Raw genomic sequence first — 9,166 nt, 5'->3', positions numbered from 1 at the left:
AAGTCAGATTGCCTGCAAGAACAGATAGCGGAGAATGATACCACTTAGACACCTTATGTGTCCCCACACACCACTTCATGTGCTGCCATCACACATGCCTCCACAAGTCACTCAGACCACCACATGCAACTGTGACCTCCCCCTCTTACAACAAATTCCACACTTACCCTCCCCACATATCACAACGAATATCCCTATTATTGTCCCCAATCACTATTTTTCCTAAAAAAAATACCTCTCACCTCCTGAGAACTCTCTGTGGATCTAGTAGGTGCTGGGTCGGCAACTGCTTTATCCGCTGTCAGGTGGTGCACTCTGACTCCTGCTCCAACCTCTCCTTTCTGACGGGTCTGCATGGCCGGGTGCTACACACTAGACTAGACTGCACACAAAAGCCCATTATGTTTATGGTAAAGGGACTGATGTAGTCAGGGCCGGTCTGAGCCACAACCCCACTCAGCACAGCCCCCTTATCACAGCACCTCACAGTACAGCCCCCTTATCACAGCACAACCCCCTTATCACAGCACCTCACAGCACAGCCCCCTTATCACAGCACCTCACAGTACAGCCCCCTTATCACAGCACCTCACGGTACTGCCCCCTTATCACAGCACCTCACAGCACATCCCTCTTATCACAGCACCTCACAGCACATCCCCCTTATCACAGCACCTCACAGCACAGCCCCTTTATCACAGCACCTCACAGCACAGCCCCCTTATCATAGCACCTCACAGCACAGCCCCCTTATCACAGCACCTCTCAGTACAGCCCAATCATCACAGCCGTTCTTCATAGCACAGCCCCCTCATCGCAGCTCCTCACATAACAGCCCCCCTCATCACAGCTCCTCACATAACAACCCCCCTCATCGCAGCTCCTCACATAACAGCCCCTCACATGACAGCTCCTCACATCACAGCTCCCTCATCACAGACCCCTCACATCACAGCCCCCATAACACCAAAGCTCCCCTCAGCACAGCCCTCTTCAGCACAGCCCCTTACATCATAGCCCACCTCAGCACAGCCCTCCTCACATCATAGCCCCACACCGCACAGCCCTCCTCACATCATAGCCCCACTCAGCACAGCCCTCCTCACATCATAGCCCCACTCAGCATAGCCCTCCTCACATCACAGCCCCCCTCACATTAGAGGCTCTTCACATCATAGCCCCCCTCACAGCCCCCCTCACATCATAGCCCTCCTCACATCATAGCCCTCCTCACATCATAGTCCCCCTCACATCATAGCTCCACTCACATCATAGCCCCCCTCACATCATAGTCCCCCTCACAGCCCTCCTCACATCATAGCTCCACTCACATCATAGCCCCCTCACATCATAGCCCCTCTCACAGCACTCCTCACATCAGAGCCTCCCTCACAGCACACCTCACATCAGAGCCTCCCTCACAGCACACCTCACATCAGAGCCTCTTCACATCATACTCCCCTTTACATCATAGCCCCCACACATCATAGCCCCCATCAGCACAGTCCTCCACACATCTTAGCCCCCTCAGCACAGTCCTCCTCACATCTTAGCCCCCTCAACACAGTCCTCCTCACATCTTAGCCCCCTCAGCACAGTCCTCCTCACATCTTAGCCCCCGCAGCACAGTCCTCCTCACATTACAGCCCTCCTCACATCATAGCCCGCTTCAGCACAGCCCTCCACACATCTTATCTTAGCCCCCTCAACAAAGCCCCTCTCATCACCCCACCAGTAGGCAACTTACCTGTCGGGTCCTGTCCAGTCGGGATTGGCACCGGCAGCGAGGGACTGGCAATGACAGCTGCGGACTGGCAATGACAGCGCAGCCGCGTATCTGGAGAACGGGCGGGCCAGCAATATATGTGCCTTGACCTGTCTGCCTCTGAGGAAAGGGAAGTAGACGGGAGGGAGGGGAGAGAGCAGAGGGAAGGAGACGGGAGGGAGGGGAGAGAGCGGAGGGAAGGAGACGGGAGAAGGGGGAGGGACCTAGCCAGGGGGAGGCCGCCAGCAACAGCAACACTAAACTCAGCTGCAGCAGGTAGGTAGAGTGACTCTGTAGCCTGGCGCCTCCCTGCAATGCAGGCTTTGCTGAGCGTGTTGCGCCGACCCTGAATGCCATGTCAAATTGCTGCATTTCAGTAGGCTAGAGGTGATACTAGACATCTATCCCAAGACTTCTGGTACTTCAGTATATATATATATATATATATATACAGTCAGGTGTATAAATATTGGGACATTGACAGAATTTTAATATTTTGGCCTCTATTCACCACCACAATGGCTTTGAAATGAAACAAACAAGATGTGCTTTAACTGCAGACTTTCAGATTTAATTTGAGGGTAATTACATCCAAGTCAGGTACAACGGTTTCTATATGTGCCTCCCACTTATTAAGGGGCCAAAAGTAATGGGACAAACTAAACAATCCTAATCTAACTTTCACTTTTTAATACTTTGTTGCAAATCCTTTGCAGGCAATTACAGCCTGAAGTCTGGAACGCATAGACATCACCAGACGCTGGGTTTCATCCCTGGTGATGCTCTGCCAGGCCTCTACTGCAAATGTCTTCAGTTCCTGCTTGTTCTTGGGGCATTTTCCCTTAAGTTTTGTCTTCATCAAGTGAAATGCATGCTCAATTGGATTCAGGTCAGGGGATTGACTTGGCCATTGCATAACATTCCACTTTTTAGCCTTAAAAAACTCTTTGGTTGCTTTTGCAGTAATCTTCGGGTCATTGTCCATCTGCACTGTGAAGCGCCGTCCAATGAGTTCTGAAGCATTTGACTGAATATGAGCATATAATGTTGCCCGAAACACTTCAGAATTCATTCTGCTGCTTTTGTCAGCAGTCACATCATCAATAAATACAAGGGAACCAGTTCTGTTGGCAGGCATACATGCCCACGCCATGACACTACCACCACCATGCTTCACTGATGAGGTGGTATGTTTTGGATCATGAGCAGTTCTTTTCCTTCTCCATACTCTTCTCTTCCCATCACTCTGGTACAAGTTGATCTTTGTCTCATCTATCCATAGGATGTTGTTCCAGAACTGTAATGGCTTTTTTAGATGTTGTTTGGCAAACTCTAATCTGGTCTTCCTGTTTTTGTGGCTCACCAATGGTTTGCATCTTGTGGTGAACCCTCTATATTCACTCTTGTGAAGTCTTCTCTTGATTGTTGACTTTGACACATATACACCTACCTCCTGGAGAGTGTTCTTGATTTGGCCAACTGTTGTGAAGGGGTTTTTCTTCACCAGGGAAATAATTCTTCTGTCATCCACCAGAGTTGTTTTCCGTGGTCTTCCGGGTCTTTTGGTGTTGCTGAGCTCTCCGGTGCGTTCTTTCTTTTTAAGAATGTTCCAAACAGTTGATTTGGCCACACCTAATGTTTTCGCTATCTCTCTGATGGGTTTATTTTGATTTTTCAGCCTAATGATGGCTTGCTTGACTGATAGTGACAGCTCTTTGGATCTCATATTGAGAGTCGACAGCAACTGATTCCAAATGCAAATGTCACACCTAGAATCAACTCCAGACCTTTTACCTGCTTAATTGATAATGAAATAACGAGGGAATAGCCCACACCTGTCCATGAAATAGCTTTTGAGTTGATAGTCCCATTACTTTTGGACCCTGAAAAAGTGGGAGGCACATATAGAAACCGTTGTAATTCCTACACCGTTCACCTGATTTGGATGTAATTACCCTCAAATGAAATCTGAAAGTCTGCAGTTAAAGCACATCTTGTTTGTTTCATTTCAAAGCCATTGTGGTGGTGAATAGAAGCCAAAATATGAAAATTCTGTGAATGTCCCAATATTTATGCACCTGACTGTATATATATATATATATATTAGCACTGAAATTATAGCACCCTGCATTGTATTATCATCCCTTCAACATGGTAATAACTACCGCAAACCATTCTTTCTATTTAATAAAATACATTTACATATTAACAACCCCTGGCAGCCACTACATTTCATCAAAAGCTTCCCAAAGCTTTGGAAAGAAGACTCCTCTGGCTGTTTCCTCCCGCCTACATGGACTCCGCACATTGTGGTGTCAGACTCAGCACCTTTTCCACATGTGCCGAGGGGAGGAGGATATCGGACTGGCCCATGTGAGAGTAAAGGAGTAGGAGGTGTGGTAGGGACAGAGAGAAACAGTAATGACATACAGGACCTCATTCAGAGTCGGTCACACAGAGCGTGCGGTCAATCTGAATGAGGGGAGGACGTCTTGAATTTTCAAGACGTCCTCCTTTGCGGTGGTAAGGCTGTGGGTTAACACCCACAGCCTTACGACCGCCTAAGGTGATGGTCGCGATGGTCAAGACCATCGCGACCATCGGGGCTTACGACGAGACCCTAGGGTAGGGTCTCCCTTGTCGTAAGCTCCGGAGAGCTTTCAGCTCTGTCTGAGCTGGAAGCTCTCCACTGACATCACTAGTGATGTCAGTGGGGCCGCCCCCAAACGGTAGGCGTTCCCATGGGAACGCCCCCGTTTGGGCTGCCACCCCCCCGGCCCGCCTTCCAAACGGGGCGAGCTGTCAATCAACATCGACAGCTCGTCCCCTTTGGATCGAGACCCGCTATGACCGGTGCTGTCGGTCATAGCGGGTCTCACGCATGTGCACGACGGCGCCGTCGTGCACATGCTCTGTGGGGGGCCATCGACCCGATCCAAGCGCATCGGTGCTAACAACCGGGTCTGAATGACCCCCAGAGTACCATGATAAAACTAGACATTGGAGATTATTATTAATGGACTGCTTGATTTTCTAAGTGAAGTTTCTTCTACTTATTAACTAAGAGCTATTTAAGTGTAAAGCTAAAACAGTGAATGTAAGAGACACAGTCAGTCAGTGCTTGTATACACTGGCAGCGGGGACACAGCAGCACAAGACAGTTCTATTAGTTTGTGCTGCTGTTTCTGTCAGTATTAAATTGGAATGTCAAAGATAAGCTTATTTCGAATTTTATCAGAGAGACCCCACTGCCCCAATCCTCCAGCTGTTCAATAAGCTGGGGTGATCAGCAATAGTGTCTATTAAAGGCTACTTCAATATTTTCTATGGTAGTATTGAAAAAGATCAAAATCAATAAACATAAATATTGCACCCCATTGTGTGGGGATGCCTGAATAAAAGAGAAAAAAAAAACTTCACCCAGCCAAGCTCTAGGGGGCACTATCCCATTCATCTGGAGCAGGGCCGGATTAATAATGGGGCTGATGGAGCTACAGCTCCAGGCCCACCATCAGAAAAGGCCAACAGTCAGAAGCATCTATTATGAGCAGCTATAGACAGGAATTTATTTATCCTTCTACAGCAGAAAGAGCTGCCTGTCAGAAGATGCCCGAGGCCCCGCCCCCAGGCCACACACCCCTTGCCCGGATCAAAGGGCGAATACACAAACATTATAGCGGAACATGGAGGGCTTCACTATCCCTCTCACTGCCGCTTACGCGCCCATGACCTCCGCAGCGTGTGACATCACTGCGTGTGGCGTCACATGGGTACCGCCCACCACCACCGCATCCCGAAGCTCCCCGGTCCCTTCTGTATATCTACCAGCACAGCAGCTCCGTGAAGGCGGCCTGGCCCTGGCAGCAGGGGTACTGAGGTGAGGTCAAGATGCTCGTCAGTCCTGCTGGCAAAGGCTGCCTGGCTGCTGACATATAGTAGTCACATTTTATACATTATAAAGGGTAGGCTTAGCCTTATCCACTAATGAAAGTTTAATAATATACTACTATTTATTATACACTTATGTACACTGTATATATATTATATATAGATAGATAGATATACTATGTATATATATATATATATATACACAGTACATAAATATATATATCTATATATCTGTATATCTGTCTAAAAATATGTATGCATATCATAATATATAATATTAAATAAAAAATATTGTATAGAGAAAGTATATATATATATATATATATATATATATCACAATATGGTGTAGTAGAGCCAAAATCACTCCTGGCCTTGCGGTTGAAAACCTCAACTGCAGGCTGTTGCTCGCAGTTTCGATGGTCGCGATGGTCAAGACCATCGCGACCATCATCCTGCATGCTCGTATATGCTGTGGGTGGTGACCCACAGCTATACGAGCGTCCAGGAGGACGCTCCATATTAATGGAGGTGGGCCCTGATTCAGAGCGAGCTTATTGGCACCACGTGCTTCCTGACCATAGGAGTGTGACCTGGATATAAGATAAACTGTTTAAAAATTATATTTTTTGGTAATCTCCGTAAATGATATTTTATTAACCAAAAACATGTACACGGACAGACAAACTGGTAACAGGAATAAATTAATTAAAATTGCTTATCTTAAATATGGTTTTAAGCAAAAAAAGAGTCCAATTAATTTATTCCTGTTACCAGTTTGTCTGTCCGTGTACATGTTTTTGGTTAATAAAATATCATTAACGGAGATTACTCTCCTTTTTATGGTCTGAGGCCTGTTACAGCTGGTCTATGATGATGCAATTACGTTGTCACACTTTCAGATCCGCCCTTCTCAGCTGAGCACCACCTCCCTCCGCCACCAGACCTGCCCACCTCCACCGGGCCCCCCCTGCAGTGCCAACCCGGGGGAGGCAGCCAAAAGGTCAGCAAGTATGATTCATTGTAAGATTGTAAGCACACTTTTTGGTTTATGGGTTGAAACTTATACATAAGCAGATAATGCTGCAGTAAATGAGGTATAAAGCTGAAGAAAAAATTATTGTGTTTGAAAGTTTTTAAAATATTGACACATTCTACTTAAAAAAATAAATTATAGCATCATCTTTAGAAAAACAAGAAACTTGAGAATTTGTACTATTCAGGGGCCACGACCAGAATCTCAAGTACAGTGCTACAGGTCTCTTTTCACAGTATGTAATCAAACACAGCTGAAGGGTGGCAGTTTTGGAGTCCTCCAGTGTGAATGTGAGTGAGGCTGGGCGTCATTTATTGGCCCCTTCCTTTACCACTTCCAGGTTGACAGATGGGAATCCTGACTCCAGATCAGTGCCAGATTAAGGTCCAGATGGGCCTGGAACTGACCTTTCTGGCGGGCCTATTTGTGCTGCCGCAGAAGCTGTGACCAGCACAGTGGGGGGTGACTACTGATGTGGGGAGCGGGGGTAACCAGTGCTATGAGGATGTGGTCTGCACAGGGGGTGTGGCTAGCACCATGGAAGGCATAGCTGCTGCCTACTGTCAACCACAGTCCAAGGTTCCCATAATGTATAAAATTTTAGGTCCTACCTCACAGTTTCGGAGTCCCATCATAATGTAAAACATTTGAGAAAAATAACAAAACAATAGTGTAACAAACGTTCCCGTAGAGCACAGTGCAGAAGCTTCATTTAATTAGTGCACAACATTTTATACAAACATTCCGGAGCACGCAAGAGGAGCAGTAAATCATATACATACACTGCATGCATCACAGTTGCAGGGCAGAGGGGGGAATAATGGATGGCCCTGGAAGGGAGGTAAGACATCCGCAATTTAATTTCTATTTATATCACTTTCCAAAGGCCAAACATAAGTACTAAATCTATGCACATACAGCCGTCCTGCCACCACCAAATCTCACTTTTTCCCTTTCAACTCACAACACATTCAAGATGCTAAAACGATCACCATCCATTTTATTTAGCAGTGACACCAATGAATACAGCAGTGGTTTCCAAACTTTTTTGAACCACGGCACCCTAGAGTATCAGCATTGTTTTCACGGCACCCCTAAGTTTAAGTTTGTTATTGAGAAATTCACAAAAAAATTTAGTGAAGTAGTAAAGTGAAGTAAATTGTGCTAACATGTTATCCTTAGGTTCAGTTATATAGTGGTGGACAGGTTTGTGCTTCTGTTTGTCCACATATTTACATTACATTGACAATAAAGAATTTAATTTGGTGCTGGACTACCAACCTGAGGCACCCCTGCAAGTGTCCAGAGGCACCCCAGGGTGCCACGGTGCAGGTTGGGAACCACTGGCATACAGTATTATGCCACATTGCAGTGCCCCCCGATACACATTATGTCAAATAGTAGTACCCCAGTACACATTCTGTACCTGACTTAGGCCCTGATTCAGAGCCGGACGCTCTGACAGCGCGCTCGCTCGCTCTGAATCAGGGCCGTCCTTCTTAATTTTTAGAGCGGCCTCCTGGCCGCTCGTATAGCTGTTTGTGACCACCCACAGCTATAGGGAGCGGCCAGGAAGATGGTCGCAATGGTCAAGATTACCAAAAATATAATTTTTAAACAGCTTATCTTATATCCAGGTCACACTCCAATGGTCAGGAAGCACGTGGTGCCAATAAGTTCTGGATATTAATCCAAGGGAAGGTACCCTCTTGAAAAGACCTTAAAAGAGGGCTTAAACCAAGCCCATAAACAAAATATGGTGTAGTATTTCCTAATGCAAACGTAGTGGATAGATTACTCTCCTTTTTATGGTCCGAGGCCTGTTACACCTGGTGTATGAAGTTGAAAGTGATCTTTGAAACACGGGGAACAGGAAGGAGTGATTATTACTCTCTTACTGCCACTCCCTCGAGTGGAATGGCATGACGTTATGACATCACGCGCGCTGTTTCCTAAACAAACTTTATTGACCACCGGCCTCTATGGTCAATAAAGTTTGTTTTGGACATAGCGCGCATCACCGCGCCATTGGAGGGAGTGGCGATAGGAGCGGGCGGGCCTCGGCAAGCCCCCCCATTGAGCCAGGGTCCAGGCCCTGGACTCCAGTCCAGGCCCGGGACTCCAGTCTCGGCACTCTTCCCCTGATGGCGGCCCTGCTGGCAGCGGTGCTGTTGGGGCAGGTGGCTATGGCCCCCTGTACAACGGCGGGCCCTGGTGCAAGGCACTGGTTGCACTGCCACTAGTTCTGCCACTGTTTAGAAGAGAAAAGGCTAGGGCAGATAAATGTTCATTCACCAATTACTAATGCATGGGATGTGACCAGAGGCCAGGAGTGCTTCAAGTGACCAGGTTGCATCCGATGCATTAGTGCTGCCCCTCTGCGCCCCCCATTTGTATGAAGGAATCTGTTCTGCGTATGTGCAGAACAGATTTCCTCCTGCTCCAGACCCCTGGGAGTGAAGTTGTGGTCTTCGGCGCCC

Source organism: Taudactylus pleione, unplaced genomic scaffold, assembly GCF_031769625.1.
Source record: "Taudactylus pleione unplaced genomic scaffold, aTauple2 ptg000054l, whole genome shotgun sequence".
Taxonomy (NCBI): domain Eukaryota; kingdom Metazoa; phylum Chordata; class Amphibia; order Anura; family Myobatrachidae; genus Taudactylus; species Taudactylus pleione.
The sequence above is the reverse complement of the archived record's forward strand: the minus strand, read 5'-3'. Positions refer to the sequence as shown.